Source organism: Pseudophryne corroboree, chromosome 9 (assembly GCF_028390025.1).
Source record: "Pseudophryne corroboree isolate aPseCor3 chromosome 9, aPseCor3.hap2, whole genome shotgun sequence".
NCBI classification, from domain to species: domain Eukaryota; kingdom Metazoa; phylum Chordata; class Amphibia; order Anura; family Myobatrachidae; genus Pseudophryne; species Pseudophryne corroboree.
In genome coordinates, this window is record NC_086452.1 from 266342914 (window position 1) to 266365904 (window position 22991).

Sequence of the window (22991 nt, forward strand, 5' to 3'; positions counted from 1 at the left end):
CACTTTTTTAAGTCGTAAACCTGGGTGCTATAAGTGCACTGGTTGCACCACATGTAGTTTTTTAGAGACTGGGGATTCGTTTGCTCATCCCCATACAGGGAAACGTATCGCCATTCGGCAGGTACTTACCTGTACCACCACCCATGTGGTTTACTTTATACGTTGTCCTTGTGGTCTTTTCTATATAGGAAAGATCACAAGGCAATTTAAAGAGCGCATGAATATGCACAGATCCTCTATTAGAAAAGCTGTGGAGGGTACAGTAGTGTCCCAAGAACAACCGGTAGCTCGTCATTTTAGAGAATACAATCATGGACTAGCTACCCTTAGGTATAAAATTATAGAACATGTTGAGAAGAAAATACGTGGAGGTGATAGGGATAGAACCCTTCTTCAGAAAGAGGCTAGATGGATACATCGCCTCAATACAGTTTCTCCCTATGGTCTTAATGAAAATCTGGGATTAAATAGCTTTTTATAAGATTACTAAAAAACAGTTCAGTATGTTATTATTATTGTATTATGATTCCGGTATTTCCGTGTCTGCAGATTACGGTTGTTGTCGTTTATGGATAAGGTTAGAATTGACCAAGTAGTCACATTGCCCTGTTCCCTTTTTGTATATAAAAGTCCTTATTATATGTTCTCGCGCTTCTCCCGCTACCTAGCAACAGGATGCTGTATGACGGCAACACGCATCAGACGCACGTTGTAGCGTGTGACGTCACTGTTAGCCGCCGGCGCCTGATGTGCGGAAGGGCGGGAGGAAGTGAGTTTGGCGTCCTTGGTGATGGTGAGCTATATATGTTTGTCTGTTTTTACTGTTTTGTATATCCTGATGACGATTTGAATAAAATCGAAACGTTGATATTATATTTCTGCATCTTGAAGTCCTTGGAGTGCCGCCTGTTACTTCTGCTATATATATATATATATATATATATATATACTGTGCCACTGCCCACCAATGACCCAGGGAGCTTGGGCATTTATCAGCATATATTGGGCATTTATCCGCAAGCTGTTAATTGTATGCCTCATAATAGTGCTCTAGTTTATTTTATGAACCCTAGTAGTGACCTACCTCACGTTATGTCACATTGTAGGGTTGCCAGTAAACATTATAATGTACCCACAATTTACATTATGACACACAGTGCCCCCAGTTCATATTATTTACATATATAATGCCCTTCAGTTCATTTTATACCACATTACAATGAGCGGGTGGTCTTCAGTATGCCGGCTGCCGGGATCCTGGCGCACAGTATACCGGCGCCGGAATCCCGACAGCCGGCATACCGACACTTATTCTCCCTCGTGGGGGTCCACGACCCCCCTGGAGGGAGAATAAAATAGCGTGAGCGCGCCACCGTGCCCGCAGCGTGGCAAGCACAGCGAGCCCGCAAGGGGCTCATTTGCACTCGCCACACTGTCGGTAAGCCGGCGGTCGGGCTCCCGGCGCCGGTATGCTGGTCGCCGGGAGCCCGACCCCTTGCATACCCTACTACACCCCAATGAGCAGGTCCAGGGGCATAACTAGATATATTGTAGTCCCCAAGGAAAGTTTGTAACTATGGGCCTAATTCAGAGTTGATTGCACCAGCAATTTTGTTAGCAATTGGGCAAAACCATGTGCACTGCAGGGGGGGCAGATATATCATGTGCAGAGAGAGTTAGATTTGGGTGGGGTGTGTTCAAACTGAAATATAAATTGTAGTGTAAAAATAATGCAGCCAGTATTTACCCTGCACAGACACAAAATAACCAACTCACCCAAATCTAACTCTCTCTGCACATGTTATATCTGCCACACCTGCAGTGCACATGGTTTTGCCCAACTGCTAACAAATTTGCTGCTGTGATCAACTCTGGCTTATGGCAAGACAAAGGGCGATCGGACACAGGCCACGGTAATGCAGTCATAGATGAGGAAACCAAATTCGGACAGTTCTACCCCTAATAATTGGGAAGAAAAAATGATATGCAATTTTTTCTTTAGGATACGGTCCTAGTTGGTGGTGCGCCCAGATCCAGAAAGTACAAGTACTATCAAATGGGAGAAAGAGAAGGCTCTTGTGTGGGCGCACTCTTATACAATAAAGGAAGATACCTATAATATGTGAAAGGAAGTATTTAAAACATAATTTTTAATGGTAAAGTTTAAAACATAATTACCCACATAGGTGATCCATATGAAATAAAGAATTTATGAAAAAAATGTTAAAATGTTCTGGTCTTTTTTTTCACAAAAAGTGATTGTAAAGGTTGTAGACACTTGGTTGTCTTACCCCCATTTCCCCTGACCAGTACAGAATTTCTATATTGAGACCACGGAGTGGTCACAAAATAGTGATAGATATGTCTAAGTAGGACCACTTAAATTAAGTCAATGCAGTAGAATTTATTGGTCACCAATGATATACACCTAACTGATGACTGATACCACGTATGTTGATATAGACTGGGCGTTGAGCTGCAGTGAGGAAGAATTAATGGATAAGGAAAAAAGATTAAGTGGTGATACTGCTGTTGGTGTCACATTTCACATAGGAAGGAAATTAATTCCTACTCTACAACACCAGGTATTCACATGAAGACTCCTCTCCAGGTACTGACCCGGCCCAACGCTGTTTGGCTTCCAAGATCGGACGAGATCGGGCATTGGCAGCGTGGTATGATAGTAGAGAAGATATGCGATCTGTATACCAATGAGAGTGCACCTATATAGGAAATTAGTAAAAGTATGGCTATAATTAAAGAGGAAAGGAAAGAGATATGAATAGGTAAGGTAGATAAAAATGTGTGGATCTACGTTCTACGTTAGGCACGGTGCAACAAATCCCACGTCCGTGGTATTATGCGCCATGGATCGTAGATGAGAGTCCACGGAAAAGTGATGGAGAGAAAAAAGGCAAAGGCAAAAATTACTGAATTTTTTTCTCCAATTGTGTAATGAGACAATACAATAAAAAGATACTGCATTAAACATCAAGTCAGTTATAGAAAATTTATGTCACCATTAATGATATTATGCGCCTGACACCAAGTGCTGTTTTTAGCACAAAAATTGGACATGAAAAATCTGATCCTCACAGGAAAAATATATATTGCGTATTATCCAGGGTGAACCAGAAATACAATCATAACATTTTTGTTATCAGTTTCTGGGATGGTACTAAAGATCACTGTGGATGTGGCAGTGTAACAGTATGCTTGCCTCTTATCTGCGATCAAACAGCCTATCTGCAAATTCAGACAGTGCAGGCACAGGATATCTGCCAAGTGCTAAAAAAACACAAAATAATAGGACAATATGGCAATATATTTGCCTCTATTTAAGATTGGACCCAAAGCCTGTAACACCCGACAGTCTTCCCATAAAGATGTCTGTTCTGATGCAAATCTAAAGTATATGCATATAAATATACAAAGTGTAAATACACCAAGATAACGTGTTACTGTTACCTCAGTGACCGATGCTCAACAGTACTTGGAAGAACTGCACACTGATATGAATGCCCAAGTGACTGTCTACTATGAGGGTTCCCCAAACGCTCTCCTGCACATCTGTGCACATTCATTCATACATGACTATGTGCACAGTTCCTTACTTTAAAGTAGTGATGTGCAGCGGACATTTTTCGGGTTTTGTGTTTTGGTTTTGGATTCGGTTCCGCGGCCGTGTTTTGGATTCGGACGCATTTTGGCAAAACCTCACCGAAAATTTTTTGTTGGATTCGGGTGTTTTTTACAAAAAAACCTAAAAAACAGCTTAAATCATAGAATTTGGGGGTCATTTTGATCCCATAGTTTTATTAACCTCAATAACCATAATTTCCACTCATTTCCAGTCTATTCTGAACACCTCACACCTCACAATATTATTTTTAGTCCTAAAATTTGCACCGAGGTCGCTGGATGGCTAAGCTAAGCGACACAAGTGGCCGACACAAACACCTGGCCCATCTAGGAGTGGCACTGCAGTGTCAGGCAGGATGGCACTTCAAAAAAATAGTCCCCAAACAGCACATGATGCAAAGAAAAAAAGAGGCGCACCAAGGTCGCTGTGTGACTAAGCTAAGCGACACAAGTGGCCGACACAAACACCTGGCCCATCTAGGAGTGGCACTGCAGTGTCAGGCTGGATGGCACTTCAAAAAAATTGTCCCCAAACAGCACATGATGCAAAGAAAAAAAGAGGCGCACCAAGGTCGCTGTGTGACTAAGCTAAGCGACACAAGTGGCCGACACAAACACCTGGCCCATCTAGGAGTGGCACTGCAGTGTCAGGCAGGATGGCACTTCAAAAAAATTGTCCCCAAACAGCACATGATGCAAAGAAAAATGAAAGAAAAAAGAGGTGCAAGATGGAATTGTCCTTGGGCCCTCCCACCCACCCTTATGTTGTATAAACAGGACATGCACACTTTAACGAACCCATCATTTCAGCGACAGGGTCTGCCACACGACTGTGACTGAAATGACTGGTTGGTTTGGGCCCCCACCAAAAAAAGAAGCAATCAATCTCTCCTTGCACAAACTGGCTCTACAGAGGCAAGATGTCCACCTCATCATCATCCTCCGATTCCTCACCCCTTTCACTGTGTACATCCCCCTCCTCACAGATTATTAATTCGTCCCCACTGGAATCCACCATCTCAGGTCCCTGTGTACTTTGTGGAGGCAATTGCTGCTGGTGAATGTCTCCACGGAGGAATTGATTATAATTCATTTTGATGAACATCATCTTCTCCACATTTTCTGGAAGTAACCTCGTACGCCGATTGCTGTCAAGGTGAGCGGCTGCACTAAACACTCTTTCGGAGTACACACTGGAGGGAGGGTAACTTAGGTAGAATAAAGCCAGTTTGTGCAAGGGCCTCCAAATTGCCTCTTTTTCCTGCCAGTATACGTACAGTCCGTCTGACGTGCCTACTTGGATGCAGTCACTCATATAATCCTCCACCATTCTTTCAATGGTGAGAGAATCATATGAAGTGACAGTAGACGACATGTCAGTAATCGTTGGCAGGTCCTTCAGTCCGGACCAGATGTCAGCACTCACTCCAGACTGCCCTGCATCACCGCCAGCGGGTGGGCTCGGAATTCTTAGCCTTTTCCTCGCACCCCCAGTTGCGGGAGAATGTGAAGGAGGAGATGTTGACGGGTCACGTTCCGCTTGACTTGACAATTTTCTCACCAGCAGGTCTTTGAACCTCTGCAGACTTGTGTCTGCCGGAAAGAGAGATACAACGTAGGTTTTAAATCTAGGATCGAGCACGGTGGCCAAAATGTAGTGCTCTGATTTCAACAGATTGACCACCCGTGAATCCTGGTTAAGCGAATTAAGGGCTCCATCCACAAGTCCCACATACCTAGCGGAATCGCTCTGTTTTAGCTCCTCCTTCAATGTCTCCAGCTTCTTCTGCAAAAGCCTGATGAGGGGAATGACCTGACTCAGGCTGGCAGTGTCTGAACTGACTTCACGTGTGGCAAGTTCAAAGGGTTGCAGAACCTTGCACAACTTTGAAATCATTCTCCACTGCGCTTGAGTCAGGTGCATTCCCCCTCCTTTGCCTATATCGTGGGCAGATGTATAGGCTTGAATGGCCTTTTGTTGCTCCTCCATCCTCTGAAGCATATAGAGGATTGAATTCCACCTCGTTACCACCTCTTGCTTCAGATGATGGCAGGGCAGGTTCAGGAATGTTTGGTGGTGCTCCAGTCTTCTGTACGCGGTGGCTGAATGCCGAAAGTGGCCCGCAATTCTTCGGGCCACCGACAGCATCTCTTGCACGCCCCTGTCGTTTTTAAAATAATTCTGCACCACCAAATTCAATGTATGTGCAAAACATGGGACGTGCTGGAATTTGCCCAGATTTAATCCACGCACAATATTGCTGGCGTTGTCCGATGTCACAAATCCCCAGGAGAGTCCAATTGGGGTAAGCCATTCTGCGATGATGTTCCTCAGTTTCCGTAAGAGGTTGTCAGCTGTGTGCCTCTTCTGGAAAGCGGTGATACAAAGCGTAGCCTGCCTAGGAACGAGTTGGCGTTTGCGAGATGCTGCTACTGGTGCCGCCGCTGCTGTTCTTGCTGCGGGAGGCAATACATCTACCCAGTGGGCTGTCACAGTCATATAGTCCTGAGTCTGCCCTGCTCCACTTGCCCACATGTCCGTGGTTAAGTGGACATTGGGTACAACTGCATTTTTTAGGACACTGGTGAGTCTTTTTCTGAGGTCTGTGTACATTTTTGGTATCGCCTGCCTAGAGAAATGGAACCTAGATGGTATTTGGTACTGGGGACACAGTACCTCAATCAAGTCTCTAGTTGGCTCTGAATTAACGGTGGATACCGGAACCACGTTTCTCACCGCCCAGGCTGCCAAGGCCTGAGTTATCTGCTTTGCAGCAGGATGACTGCTGTGATATTTCATCTTCCTCGCAAAGGACTGTTGGTCAGTCAATTGCTTACTGGAAGTAGTACAAGTGGTCTTCCGACTTCCCCTCTGGGATGACGATCGACTACCAGCAGCTACAACAGCAGCGCCAGCAGCAGTAGGCGTTACACTCAAGGATCCATCGGAGGAATCCCAGGCAGGAGAGGACTCGTCAGACTTGCCAGTGACATGGCCTGCAGGACTATTGGCTTTCCTGGGTAAGGAGGAAATTGACACTGAGGGAGTTGGTGGTGTGGTTTGTAGGAGCTTGGTTACAAGAGGAAGGGATTTAGTGGTCAGTGGACTGCTTCCGCTGTCACCCAAAGTTTTTGAACTTGTCACTGACTTATGATGAATGCGCTGCAGGTGACGTATAAGGGAGGATGTTCCGAGGTGGTTAACGTCCTTACCCTACTTATTACAGCTTGACAAAGGCAACACACGGCTTGACACCTGTTGTCCGCATTTGTGTTGAAATAATTCCACACCGAAGAGCTGATTTTTTTTGTATTTTGACCAGGCATGTTAATGGCCATATTCGTCCCATGGACAACAGGTGTCTCCCCGGGTGCCTGACTTAAACAAACCACCTCACCATCAGAATCCTCCTTGTCAATTTCCTCCCCAGCGCCAGCAACACCCATATCCTCATCCTAGTGTACTTCAACAGTGACATCTTCAATTTGACTATCAGGAACTGGACTGCGGGTGCTCCTTCCAGCACTTGCAGGGGGCGTGCAAATGGTGGAAGGCGCAAGCTCTTCCCGTCCAGTGTTGGGAAGGTCAGGCATCGCAACCGACACAATTGGACTCTCCTTGGGGATTTGTGATTTAGAAGAACGCACAGTTCTTTGCTGTGCTTTTGCCAGCTTAAGTCTTTTCATTTTTCTAGCGAGAGGATGAGTGCTTCCATCCTCATGTGAAGCTGAACCACTAGCCATGAACATAGGCCAGGGCCTCAGCCGTTCCTTGCCACTCCGTGTCGTAAATGGCATATTGGCAAGTTTACGCTTCTCCTCAGACGCTTTTAATTTTGATTTTTGGGTCATTTTACTGAACTTTTGTTTTTTGGATTTTACATGCTCTCTACTATGACATTGGGCATCGGCCTTGGCAGACGACGTTGATGGCATTTCATCGTCTTGGCCATGACTAGTGGCAGCAGCTTCAGCACGGGGTGGAAGTGGATCTTGATCTTTCCCTATTTTAACCTCCACATTTTTGTTCTCCATTTTTTAATGTGTGGAATTATATGCCAGTAACTATCAATAGCAATGGCCTACTACTATATATACTGCGCACAACTGAAATGCACCACAGGTATGGATGGATAGTATACTTGACGACACAGAGATAGGTAGAGCAGTGGCCTTCCGTACCGTACTGCTATATATACTGGTGGTCACTGTCAGCAATATGCAAAACTAAAATGCACCACAGGTATAGAATGTAGATGGATAGTATACTTAATGACGACACAGAGGTAGGTACAGCAGTGGCCTTCCGTACCGTACTGCTATATATAGTATACTGGTGGTCACTGTGTCAGCAAACTGCACAACTAAAATGCACCACAGGTATAGAATGTAGATGGATAGTATACTTAATGACGACACAGAGGTAGGTACAGCAGTGGCCTTCCGTACTGCTATATATAGTATACTGGTGGTCACTGTGTCAGCAAACTGCAAAACTAAAATGCACCACAGGTATAGAATGTAGATGGATAGTATACTTAATGACGACACAGAGGTAGGTACAGCAGTGGCCTTCCGTACCGTACTGCTATATATAGTATACTGGTGGTCACTGTGTCAGCAAACTGCAAAACTAAAATGCACCACAGGTATAGAATGTAGATGGATAGTATACTTAATGACGACACAGAGGTAGGTACAGCAGTGGCCTTCCGTACTGCTATATATAGTATACTGGTGGTCACTGTGTCAGCAAACTGCAAAACAAAAATGCACCACAGGTATAGAATGTAGATGGAAAGTATACTTAATGACGACACAGAGGTAGGTACAGCAGTGGCCTTCCGTACCGTACTGCTATATATAGTATACTGGTGGTCACTGTGTCAGCAAACTGCACAACTGAAATGCACCACAGGTATAGAATGTAGATGGATAGTATACTTAATGACGACACAGAGGTAGGTACAGCAGTGGCCTTCCGTACTGCTATATATAGTATACTGGTGGTCACTGTGTCAGCAAACTGCAAAACTAAAATGCACCACAGGTATAGAATGTAGATGGATAGTATACTTAATGACGACACAGAGGTAGGTACAGCAGTGGCCTTCCGTACTGCTATATATAGTATACTGGTGGTCACTGTGTCAGCAAACTGCAAAACTAAAATGCACCACAGGTATAGAATGTAGATGGATAGTATACTTAATGACGACACAGAGGTAGGTACAGCAGTGGCCTTCCGTATCTTACTGCTATATATAGTATACTGGTGGTCACTGTGTCAGCAAACTGCAAAACTAAAATGCACCACAGGTATAGAATGTAGATGGATAGTATACTTAATGACGACACAGAGGTAGGTACAGCAGTGGCCTTCCGAACTGCTATATATAGTATACTGGTGGTCACTGTGTCAGCAAACTGCAAAACTAAAATGCACCACAGGTATAGAATGTAGATGGATAGTATACTTAATGACGACACAGCAGTGGCCTTCCGTACCGTACTGCTATATATAGTATACTGGTGGTCACTGTGTCAGCAAACTGCACAACTGAAATGCACCACAGGTATAGAATGTAGATGGATAGTATACTTAATGACGACACAGAGGTAGGTACAGCAGTGGCCTACTGTACCTTAATGCTATATATTATATACTGGTGGTCACTGGTCAGCAAAACTCTGCACTGTACTCCTCCTATATAATATTATACTGGTGGTCCCCAGTCCCCACAATAAAGCAGCACACTGAGCACAGATATGGAGTGTTTTTCAGGCAGACAACGTATACTGGTGGTCACTGTCAGCAAAACTCTGCACTGTACTCCTGCTATATAATACAGCTGCTCCCCAGTCCCCACAATTAAGCAGTGTGAGCACAGATATATGCAGCACACTGAGCACAGATATGGAGCGTTTTTTTCAGGCAGAGAACGGATAACTGGTGGTCACTGATCAGCAAAACTCTGCACTGTACTCCTCCTATATTATACAGCTGCTCCCCAGCCCTCCCCACAATTAAGCAATAGTGCACAATCAAGTTCAACAATAACGGAGAGGACGCCAGCCATGTCCTCTCCCTAACATTTCCAATGCACAAGTGAAAATGGCGGCAACGCGCGGCTGCTTATATAGAATCCGAATCTCGCGAGAATCCGACAGCGGGATGATGACGTTCGGGCACGCTCAGGTTAACCGAGCCATACGGGAGAATCCGAGTATGCCTCGGACCCGTGTAAAATGGGTGAAGTTCGGGGGGGTTCGGTTTCCGAGAAACCGAACCCGCTCATCACTACTTTAAAGCACTATTTGTTTGTTTAAATTCATTTGATCTTCCTTTTACAGAATTAGTGCAGTGACTCAGTCCGCATTGGGACTACACCTGCTTTCCCATACCCCCCCCCTTACCCAGTCTTTTTAGACATTCCTTTTCAGCGCCTGAGCAGTGTTACGGAGCTGTTCTCATGCTCCCTATGTTAAATTTCAGGTTATCACACATTGGAAGTCTACCTTCCCAAGTTTACGCATCACAGATACGGTCAATCTTGGCTTGGAAAGGTACGAGTCGGGGACCCAATCTCTGCTTGATGCATTTGGTATTGTTGTATGCTTTTATGTTTCGTATGTTTGTATTTTGTTGTTTTCAGGAACTAATTTGTTCCTGGCCTGCTTCCCCCCCCTCACACTTATTGGCATCCAAACTCTTGCTATCGAGGTGATATCATTGCTTTTATTCTCCTCTTATATGCTGAATAATGATGTCTTCATGCAGTATATTTATGTTGATATATGATGTTGTTACTTAAAATTGGTTCGTTAAATGTAGGAGTAAATTCACCTTCAAAAAGAAGGAAACTCTTGCTATATTTGACTAAACAACACATTGATATAGCCTTCCTTCAGGAGACACACCTCCTACCTGATAACGTCTTCAGGTTACAAGTCCTTGGCTGGCGAGTATTACACTCTGCTTCATATACATCAAAGAAAAGAGGTGTAGTCATCTTAGCTAAAAGAACCGTTCCCATCGAACTCCTATCATCTTCGACAGACCCCGATGGGCGCTTTGTTTTATTAGAGGTTAAGATTGGTGTAACAGTCTATGTTTTTTGTAACTTGTATGCACCCAATGTTTCTCCCAAAAAATTCTATGCTATTATTCTCACCGCACTTCAACAACACACTCACTTACCTATGCTTGTTTGTGGTGATTTTAATATGTACATTTCTCCACACTTAGACAAACAGGGTTCTTCTAACAAATCTTACCTGGCTCAGAAATATGGCATACCCATGCTGATAGACAAACTTCAGCTGCTAGATATCTGGAGAATGCATCACCCGACCGACAAGGTATAAACGTGCCTATCGGCAGCCCACGGTTCCCTATCCAGAATTGACTACATTTTAGTTTCGCCCTCTCTGTTTTCTAAAATAGAGGAGGTGGAAATATCTCCCATCTGCATATCTGACCATACCATGTTCTGGCTAACACTACGCACCACTATAGACCAAGGCCCCTACATTCAATGGCGCTACCCCACTTCCTTTGCCACATCTATTAAATTTCGTAGCAAAGTCCTAGCTACTTGGGCAGATTATGAACTACTCAACACAGAATTATTATCTATTGACCCTTCATTATTCTGGCAGGCATCCAAGTCGGTACTTAGAGGAACAATTATAGCTTACACCCATTCCTTTAAAAAGAAACGGCAACTGACTACCTTTCTCAACAATCTAATCTCACTACCTCTTATCAACTCTACATGTCTGACCCCTCCCCATTAATAAATCGACTTACTCCCTCGCAAAGACCCACTTTGATGCCTTGCTTAATAAATTAGAATCTACGTACTCTTTCCGCAAGGATCATCTATTCTTTCTGTTCGGTAACAAGCTGGGCAAACTACTGACAAATCTTCTACGCAGCCAATCCCCACCAATGGTGATTCACCCATTGAGGCTCCCAAATGGCTCCTTGGAATCTCGTAGTGCATATATAGTTGACATCATGACAGACTTCTATACTTCATTGTACTCTACCCCCACAAATGACACTCAGACTGACGACTCCTTTTGGGATGACCTAATTGTTCCGACGCTCCCATCAACTGCCTCTGACTTACTGACAGCTCCAACAACAGAGCTGGAAGTCAAAACCATGATTTCTAATTTAAAATCAGGGAAGGCACCAGGACCCGATGGTCTGACGACCGAATATTACATACTCCTAGCTCCTTCCATTGTCCCTATTTTGACATCTCTATACAACCAAATTATCTCCACACATACCCTCCCACGATATTTCATCTCAGCTATAATTAAGCTAATCCCGAAACCAGGAAGAGACCTTAGCAACCCCTCCTCTTACAGACCAATATCACTCCTCAACCAGGATTATAAAATCCTGATGAAAATCGAAGCTGACAGACTAAAAATTTTCCATCCTTCTATAATCCACACAGATCAATCTGGATTTGTAGCTGGACGACACTCCGTCACTAATGTTTGAAGGGTCTTTTCGGCTATCTTCTCGGTCTCCCAAATGGCCTCACCAATGCCCAGCGCCATACTCTCCCTGGATGCCGAGAAGGCCTTCGACATGGTGATCTGGGATCATCTCTTTTCCACCATGACCAGATTTGGTTTCCCAGACAGCTTTATTAAGATTATTAAAACTCTATATTTTTCCTCTACCTCCCAACTATCATGTAATGGATATCTATCACAACCTATCCCCATATTGAGAGGCACTAGACAAGGCTGCCCCCTATCCCCTTTGCTCTTTGACATTGCATTGGAACCGCTGACAATTACGTTACGAGACTCCCTCCTTTATCAAGGCATTCGTGTAGTCCCGATTGACCTCCGAATTTGCCTATTTGCAGACGACATGCTTTTGTTCTTATCACACCCAGAACATTCACTTTCAGTAGTAATGGATATCATTACTCGATTCAGCGCTTTTTCAGGCTACAAAATAAACATTGATAAGTCAGAAATCATGCCCATCTCAGGATCTCTGGATTTTATACATTCCGACCCATCTATACACACCCTGAAGGTAGTCCCAACACACTTTAAATACTTAGGCATCCAAGTACCAGCCAAGCTTTCTGACCTCTATGACCTTAACTTCACTCCTTTAATACTGCGCATCTCTAACATTTTAGAGGGATGGATATCTCTTCCTCTATCTTTGTTAGGCAGAGTGGTGGCAATAACACACATAATTTTCCCCAAATTACTCTACCTGATGCAGATGCTTCCTATACGCATATCCAATAAAGACATTTCTTTTTTAAATACCACCTTCCAAAAGTTTCTTTGGAGAGGGGGGAAATCCCGCATTGCACGGAAGAAACTACAAATGTCACGTAAACATGGTGGCCTAGGCCTTCCTGACCTACTGGTCTATACCCATTCGATTCTTTTCAGATATGCCTCTGATTGGCTCTTGGAAAAAAGCATGTTCACTGAGTATAACTTAGACTCTGCGCTACTACACCCACTATCACCTAACGCCCTCCTCCACACCCGAGAGCAAAACTACCCCCTAAGTTACTCCTCAATCCACTCTATAAAGACACATACATATCATGGCTGGCTATTAACAAAAAGTTTAAACGCGACCATCGATACACCAAACATATTTCCTTATGGGGAAATCCCTCTTTTTGAGCTGGGAAGAGACTCCTCCATTTTTCACAGACTCTACTTGAAGGGAATCCAAGCTATCTCAGATGTATTTGACCCAGGGGGCATATTGTACACCTTTCCCGCCATCCAGGAAAAGTTTGGACTCACATCACAACATATTTACCCCTACATGCAATTTCAGCACTTTGTTTCCTCCTTATCCCACTTTGCACCGTCCTACTCCACCCCCGATGGCATAGATTCACTCCTACACTTCCTAAATCAGCCTACTTACAGATTGAAATTCCTCTATCTTCCTGTACTGACATTATACAAAGATAAGATCTGTACCTCCATAGTATCCCAATGGTCTGTAGATCTCCCTTTGATAGAATCACGCGCTACAATATTTCAACATTACGACCGTTCTATGAAATTACTAAGAGCCTCCTTATTACAAGAGGTTCAAACCAAGATGATACATAGGGCCTACATCACACAAATGCAACGCCAGCACTATATACCTTCTGGACTCAAATGTTGCCTGAAATGCTCTTCTGCATCGGCGACATTCATACACTATGTATGGCATTGCCACAAAATCCGAATGTTTTGGAATAAGACTGTATGTTTTATTAATACTACTTTAAAATTGCAACTTGGACTAGACCCAATCCCTTGTATTTTTGCTAACGTTAAACCTTGGATACAGCAGGGCATGTTACCAAACATGATCCCTTTTCTCACGATACTGGTATCTGTAGCGAAAAAAGTTATTATGAGACATTGGATTTCGTCGACCTCCCCCTCGCTGTGTGAAGTGAAAGCCCTACTCCTCAAGATCCTCTATTTTGACAGGTAGTCGATACTTCCTGACTTGGAAAGGGGGGTAGTCTGCTTTTATAGAAAATGGGGCATATACATTAATACACTTAATGGGGTGACGCGATCCAAGATATTCCAGCTCTATGAGAACACTGAATGGAAGACCTCACCTAATTAGTGTATTCCCCTGGGTCAAACTACAAGGTACTTTGTTTGCCTATTCCTCTAACCTCCCTCTAACCTCCCGCCATCCAGGAAAAGTTTGGACTCACATCACAACATATTTACCCCTACATGCAATTTTATCAATTTGTTTCCTCCTTATCCCACTTTGCACCGTCCTACTCCACCCCCGATGGCATAGATTCACTCCTACACTTCCTAAATCAGCCTACTTACAGATTGAAATTCCTCTATCTTCCTTTACTGACATTATACAAAGATAAGATCTGTACCTCCATAGTATCCCAATGGTCTGTAGATCTCCCTTTGATAGAATCACGCGCTACAATATTTCAACATTACGACCGTTCTATGAAATTACTAAGATCCTCCTTATTACAAGAGGTTCATACCAAGATGATACATAGGGCCTACATCACACAAATGCAACGCCAGCACTTTCCTCCTCCCCTTTTACTTGGTCTTAAAATGACTATACTGATTATGACATCCTATTTTTACATTTAAATACCTTCTCGATGCAGAACCCCTCTTTAGCGGAATAATGTCCCGTCCCCCTCCCCCCTTCCTTGATTAGTTAATATGCTAAGTTATTGAGAGAGAGAGAATTACAATTGATATTGTAACCCTATGGATATGCTAAAGGCAACAGGCACACTAATTGTTTGTTGATACTTTATTATCATTATACGACACTCGTATATAGAAGTTACAATCTGCTTCTTATTGCTCGATGATAATTCTATACATCAGATGTCTGGACAAATTTTGGTGGTAATTGTACATGTTACATTATGTTGCCTTATCCCTAGCTTTGACCTTCTCTCTCTTCTTCTGTAATGATTATTATTGTTGTTATCCTGTAAGAAAATCCAGTAAAAATATGTAAAACAAATAAATAAATAATGTTTTAAATACTTCCTTTCACATATTACAGGAATCTTCCTTTATTGTATAACAGTGCGCCCACACAAGAGCCTTCTCTTTCTCCCATTTGATAGTACATCAACTCTGACTTACCCAATAGTGAAACATTTACATAACACAACCTTGAAATGGAAGGTGAGCCCCTTGCAGCTCTAGGCCCCATAGCAATTGCACTCCCTGCACCTATGGTAGCTACATCCCTGTATATAGGTGTGTGTGTGTGTGTGTGTGTGTGTGTGTGTGTGTGTGTGTGTGTGTGTGTGTGTGTGTGTGTGTGTGTGTGTGTGTGTGTGTATCTATCTATCCACGATTATCTTTATGAAAAAAGTGTCATAGCCTGCCATTCATGGCACTAGATAATCTTTCATCCCAAGACATATATGGCAGGCCATGTGTAAATCATCTGAAATATAATGCAGTACCACTTTACAGACAACAGGTGGCATTTTCAGAAACTGAGTAAGCAGAAAGTCTGAGAGAAAGATTGTAGAGGGGGTAATTCTGACCTGATCGTAACAGCAATTTTGTTAGCAGTTGGACAAAACCATGGGGGTCATTCCAACCTGATCGCACACTAGGTTTTTTCGCTGTGGTGCGATCAGGTCAAAACTGAGCATGCACCGCAATGCGCATGCGCATCGTACGGGTACAAAGCGGATCGTTAGATTTGGGTGTGGTGTGTTCAAACTGAAAAATAAAACAGCCAGTATTTACCCTGCACAGAAACAAAATAACCCGCCCAAATCTAACTCTCTCTGCACGTTATATCTGCCTCCCCTGCACTGCACATGGTTTATCCCTTCTGCTAAAAAAAATTGCTCTTACGATCTATATGTGCAGGGCAATTTATCCATCAGAATATCAGTATCTTTTTTTGTGGTTTTTACTTCTTATTTATTATTTTATTTTATTTATTATTTTTTAGGTTATATTGTGTCAACGTATGATGTGCTAAGTCCCAACACTGGCTATCACTATAATGATTAATATGCGGTAGTTATTCTGTATAGGTACCATGATTGGTTAGTATTATAAACTATGGATATGTGGTAGCTGTTGAAGCAATGATGTATGGATTATAGATGAATTTTAATCTGTCTGAATATGTGTTTATATATAAGCTTTTTTGGAGAGATCATATTGTATAGGAGTCTCTCAAATTACGATATTCTAGTTTGTTTAGATATAGTTATAATGGATATGTATGCCGTGATGTTTTAAATCCATGTAGATTGCACTAGCCAAATTGATAATGAAATACAGGTGTTTGATGAGGTATAAATTAATGGTGAGACTGATCATAGCCACACACCCTGATGAAGTCTATCGACGAAACGCGTTGGGCGTGGCCTGTGGAGCAAGAGACATACTGTGTGAACTTTGCCTGAGTTCCGGTGAAAGAACGAGCGGCACCGGCGGTTCCTGAAATCAAGCGTATGAGCAAGTACGGGAGGGAGCGGTTCCGAGGCTTGGCCGTTATATGGAGGATCGAGTTCACCATTTTAAACTGAGATGTATGTGAGCATTGTTTCTCAATAAATGGAATTGTAAACTTTTTATTTATATCTGCGCCCTCCATCTTTCTTTCGTTACATGTTCTTTGGAATCAGTGGCTCTGATTCCTAACGGAGGAAGCGGCAGCGTACATCAGAAGGAACGGGACACAGGACAATAACAATGGACTGATATACTTAAAGGAAAGTTTGTCTAAATGCGCAGCTTTTATCTATACTTATATATATATATGAAAAGGAGGATAAGGTGATTTTAAGCGACCAATGGTGTCTTATGATTTGGAGGAGACTCGGATAAAAGTAGTAAAAATTTAATAAAATGTAATTAGCACCAATACAAAAGTGAATAAAAATAATGGCCCTATACAAGGAGCCAAATATTAGTAAGAAATCACTAGAACTACATAAAAACTACATATAAAATATACAAGTTAGTATGAAATTAATAGTTCAGATTTATATAAGACAAGAGGGGAAAAAATTCCTAACAGTAAAAAATTGGAAATAAGATCAGCATAAAAATGTATAAATAAGGTTCTTAGCTTTTGAGAAGGTATGTATCATAACACCCAACGCGTTTCGTCCTCTCTGGACTTCATCAAGGTATGATGGGTAACTGGGACAGCTCATCTATATATACCTAACTTAATGAGGAAGTGGTAGCTACATCACTTCCTGCCAATTAACAGATGCCAAACTTCATAACGTTTATATACATCAAACCAGAGAGATAGTAACCTTACAGCATAATATCACTATGCTGTGCAAAACCGCTTTTATAAGAAGACATTTTTTGTGTGTTAAAATGGGTAAAAATCACTGTTCAAAATCGTGATCCCGGACTTCCTGTCCGGATCGTGGGTGACGTCACGTCCGCCCCACTTCCGGCGTCCGGCAATCCTCACTGCGCATGCGCCGGCTGCGGATTGAAGAATGTCCATGTCTGACCTCCGCTGCGCATGCGTCTGTTCTCCTATCTGATACTGGAAGTTTAGAAGTGTCCATAAAGCGGTGGCCATGTTCTTGGAGTGTATTCTCTCTGGATTCTTATCTGTGTAGTCATGTGGTAGCGGCGGCCATATTTGATATGACTTTTCATATTAGAAATATGCTCATTGGCCGAAGAAAGAGAGAAAATGTGATTTTAAGAATACTATTTATACAAATAGCTCACGTTTTTACTAAATTCCACTTATACCCCTTGTCCCAGGTATATGAGTTTTTTAGACAGTTCAGGCAAATTAGATGTCTTACTACTAATTAAAGTACCGCATTAGGGACAGGATTAGGTGGATGATTGCAGAGTTTTACATTGAGGAGGATTAATCAGGAGGCCTGATAGAGCTAATGGTTTACAGTATTAAGACTTGTGCATGTAAATACACATGGAAGTGGGTATAGTCATTCACACGCTGGAGGTTTTCTTAAAAATTTTTATAACAGCAGACATACTAATTCGTGATATAAGATATTCGGGTGTTAACCTGATTAATGTGTGTTATAACATACTAGCACCTTTTGTGAGCACAGAAGTTCCACGTGAGAGGGTTAATACAATATCCTCATAATCCTTGCTCAAAAAGTTACAGCACCCAGTCTTCCATGATGGTTCCCCATCTATGTACTAGCTGGGCCCAGCACTGCTTGGCTTCCAAGATCGAACGGAGTTGGGCATCTCCAGTGCGGTATGGCTGTATTATTGGCACGGTTTTTTAGAGGTATCATAATGCAACGACGTGGTTAAGGAGGTGACCTTGGTGAAAAATGACGACAGAGAAAAGACAGGTTGCCCAAGTAAGAAGAAGATGCGATCAGCTTACGTTACAGAAAGGGGGCTATTTCATATTATTATGGACTGGGAGGCATACGTCGCAGAAGCAAACAGACTTTTGGGAGATAGAACTTCCTATACCCCACTCCCAGGAGATCCAAAAGATGGCTTCGTGGAGGAATTAAGAACCATACTTTTAAAAGCATTCAGGTGTGAGATTTTAACCAAAGAAGAATACCAGTACCTACTTAACTCCAACCCCACCACCCCCATTTTCTACTTCCTACCTAAGGTGCACAAATCTATGACGAATCCCCCAGGAAGACCCATTGTGGCCGGGATAGATTCACTGACATCACATTTGTCCGAATACGTGGATGTTTTTCTAAGGAAACATGTGCAAAGTCTGCCAGCTTATTTAAAAGACACCACATCGGTTCTTAACCTGATGGACTCATTCGAATTGAAAGACACCTACAGATGGATCACCATAGATGTCCAGTCGCTCTACACCTGCATAGAACATGACAAGGGTGTAGAGGCCTGCAATGGATTCCTGAGTAAAGATGCAGAGATCACAGAGGAGCACAGAACATTTTTATGTGAATTGATGAATTTTATTTTGAAACGGAATTATTTTGAATTTTTAGACACCTACTTTTTACAAATCTGCGGCACCGCCATGGGCACAATTTTCGCGCCCAGTTTCGCTAACCTTTTTATGGGAAATTGGGAAAATGAGTACATTTTTAAGGATCATCAGTTCCAACAAAATATCGCATTTTATAAACGTTATATAGATGATATTTTACTTGTATGGGATGGTGACGGTGCAAGTTTTAAAGAATTCTTTTTGTATTTATCTAATAATTCCATGAATCTTCAATTCACTGCTAAGGAAAGCACAGAAAAGATAGAATTCCTTGACTTGGTTCTGACACATACAGGCAACGAAGTGATCACCAAGAACTACATTAAGGAAGTAGATATGAACAGTTATGTACATTACCGAAGCAATCACAGTCAACAATGGAAGAATAACATCCCCTTCTCTCAGTTTAACAGAATTGCTCGGAACTGTAAGGATATTGAGGACCGAGATCTACAACTGCAGGTATACACTGAAAGATTCAGGGAAAAAGGATATCCGAACCATCTCTTGGAAGAAGCCAACCTGAAGGCCAAAAATTTGGAGAGGAAACAACTTCTGGAATATAAATCCAAGGAAAAAGGAGACGAGACAGTGAGGTTTGTCACCACGTACAGTAGGCATGAGAACATCATTAAGAAAACTCTCAAAAAACACTGGAACATCCTCCTTATGGATCCCGTTTTGAAAGACTATCTCCCAAAGGATCCCTTAGTGGTATTTAGAAAATCACAAAATCTTAAAGATCTGGTGGCACCAAGCATGTTAAGGAACCCGGAAATACGATCAAGCATGCCTAAATGCGTTGGATGTTATAAATGCGGCCGCTGCAATGTATGCCGGTACGTACACCCTACTAGGAAAACTTTTAAGAAAACCAACGGACCAAAAGACTATAAGATCAAGCAGTTCATTAACTGTAATACGGTGTCAGTTATATATATGCTGGAGTGCTCGTGTGGGATGAAGTATATAGGGAAAACGAAAAGATCTTTGAAAATCCGTATTCAGGAACATGTAAGAAACATTAAAAACAAAGTACTGACCCATGCAGTACTGAAACATTTCCATGCCTGCCACAACTCGGATCCTGATGAATTAACTTTCAAGGGCATTGAGCTAGTTTCACTGGGCGAGAGAGGCGGCGACCTCTCTAACCTCTTATCGAAGAGGGAAATGTACTGGATCTTTGAACTCAATACCCTGCACCCTGAAGGCTTTAACGAGGGTTATGAAATAGCCCCCTTTCTGTAACGTAAGCTGATCGCATCGTCTTCCTACTTGGGCAACCTGTCTTTTCTCTGTCATCATTTTTCACCAAGGTCACCTCCTTAACCACGTCGTTGCATTATGATACCTCTAAAAAAACGTGCCAATAATACAGCCATACCGCACTGGAGATGCCCAACTCCGTTCGATCTTGGAAGCCAAGCAGTGCTGGGCCCAGCTAGTACATAGATGGGGAACCATCATGGAAGACTGGGTGCTGTAACTTTTTGAGCAAGGATTATGAGGATATTGTATTAACCCTCTCACGTGGAACTTCTATGCTCACAAAAGGTGCTAGTAGGTTATAACACACATTAATCAGGTTAACACCCGAATATCTGATATCATGAATTAGTATGTCTGCTGTTATAAAAAATTTTAAGAAAACCTCCAGCGTGTGAATGACTATACCCACTTCCATGCGTATTTACATGCACAAGTCTTAATACTGTAAACCATTAGCTCTATCAGGCCTCCTGATTAATCCTCCTCAATGTAAAACTCTGCAATCATCCACCTAATCCTGTCCCTAATGCGGTACTTTAATTAGTAGTAAGACATCTAATTTGCATGAACTGTCTAAAAAACTCATATACCTGGGACAAGGGGTATAAGTGGAATTTAGTAAAAACGTGAGCTATTTGTATAACTAGTATTCTTAAAATCACATTTTCTCTCTTTTTTCGGTCAATGAGCATATTTCTAATATGAAAAGTCATATCAAATATGGCGCCGCGACCACATGACTACACAGATAAGAATCCAGAGAGAATACACTCCAAGAGCATGGCCGCCGCTTTATGGACACTTCTAAACTTCCAGTATCAGATAGGAGAACAGACGCATGCGCAGTGGAGGTCAGACATGGACATTCTTCAATCCGCAGCCGGCTCATGCGCAGTGAGGATTGCCGGATGCCAGAAGTGGGGCGGACGTGACGTCACCCACGATCCGGACAGGAAGTCCGGGATCACGATTTTGAACAGTGCTTTTTACCCATTTTAACACACAAAAATGTCTTCTTATAAAAGCGGTTTTGCACAGCATAGTGATATTATGCTGTAAGGTTACTATCTCTCTGGTTTGATGTATAGAAACGTTATGAAGTTTGGCATCTGTTAATTGGCTGGAAGTGATGTAGCTACCACTTCCTCATTAAGTTAGGTATATATAGATGAGCTGTCCCAGTTACCCATCACCCCTTGATGAAGTCCAGAGAGGACGAAACGCGTTGGGTGTTATGATACATACCTTCTCAAAAGCTAAGAACCTTATTTATACATTTTTATGCTGATCTTATTTCCAATTTTTTACTGTTAGGAATTTTTTTCTCTCTTGTCTTATATAAATTTGAACTATTAATTTCATACTAACTTGTATATTTTATATGTAGTTTTTATGTAGTTCTAGTGATTTCTTACTAATATTTGGCTCCTTGTATAGGGCCATTATTTTTATTCACTTTTGTATTGGTGCTAATTACATTTTATTAAATTTTTACTACTTTTATCCGAGTCTCCTCCAAATCATAAGACACCATTGGTCGCTTAAAATCACCTTATCCTCCTTTTCTTTTACACTGTACATGAAGCACTTTACCAACGCTTCTCTCTTTAAGGTGTAGCTGACGCCCAAATATATGTAAGGGAGTGTCTGAATAAGGAGACCATTTGATTACTCATTCACAGTATCCTGGTCTGTACTCTAGAACAGTTTGGTATCGCGGTTAAGCGCCGACAAGCCTTCCCCCATCACAATTATATATATATATATATATATATATATATGTATATATATATATGATTGCAAGAGAATGCCGCGCCACTTGTGATGCCACAAATTCCCATATAGTTCAAAAACACTCCCAGTTATTTGGGCGTCAGCTGTCCCCTAAAAAAACGGCAATGGTAGGTTGCCGCAAAAGAGAAATAGGAATACCGGATAGGGGTTCTAAGCGACCTGAGGTGTTTATATATGGCCGAGTACAACAAATATATAAATAAAAATATATATATAAGAAATATGTGTAAAAATTGTGTAAAAAAAATAAATTTATTTATTTCACAACACTAGAAATAGGGTTAAAATACAGTACCAATAAATATAACAATAAAAATAATGAGAATCCTTTATATAAAATGCAGTTCTCTAAAATATGACTATTTTTAAAAAAGGAATGGACATAAATTAAATTCTCAAGTACAGTGCAGATAGTCTGTGCAAATAAGCTACTCAAATGTGGAAAAAATAGTATTAAGAGTCTTAACTGATATAGCAGGAGGTCTCTGGGTGAAGGCCCAACGCGTTTCGTCTCTAAGACTTCTTCTCATTATTTTTATTGTTATATTTATTGGTACTGTATTTTAACCCTATTTCTAGTGTTGTGAAATAAATAAATTTAATTTTTTTACACAATTTTTACACATATTTCTTATATATATTTTTTTATTTATATATTTGTTGTACTCGGCCATATATAAACACCTCAGGTCGCTTAGAACCCCTATCCGGTATTCCTATATATATATATATATATATATATATATATAATATGCCACTG

The 22991-nt window shown here is 41.9% G+C and overlaps 3 pseudogenes; 1 reads left to right on the forward strand and 2 right to left on the reverse strand.

The window, feature by feature from the left end:
* Window positions 1-2570: 2570 nt before the first annotated feature.
* Window positions 2571-2689, reverse strand: LOC134962583 (5S ribosomal RNA; annotated as a pseudogene).
* Window positions 2690-18322: 15633 nt separating this feature from the next.
* LOC134964912 (5S ribosomal RNA) lies at window positions 18323-18441 on the reverse strand (annotated as a pseudogene).
* Window positions 18442-20538: 2097 nt separating this feature from the next.
* Window positions 20539-20657, forward strand: LOC134964913 (5S ribosomal RNA; annotated as a pseudogene).
* Window positions 20658-22991: the final 2334 nt, after the last annotated feature.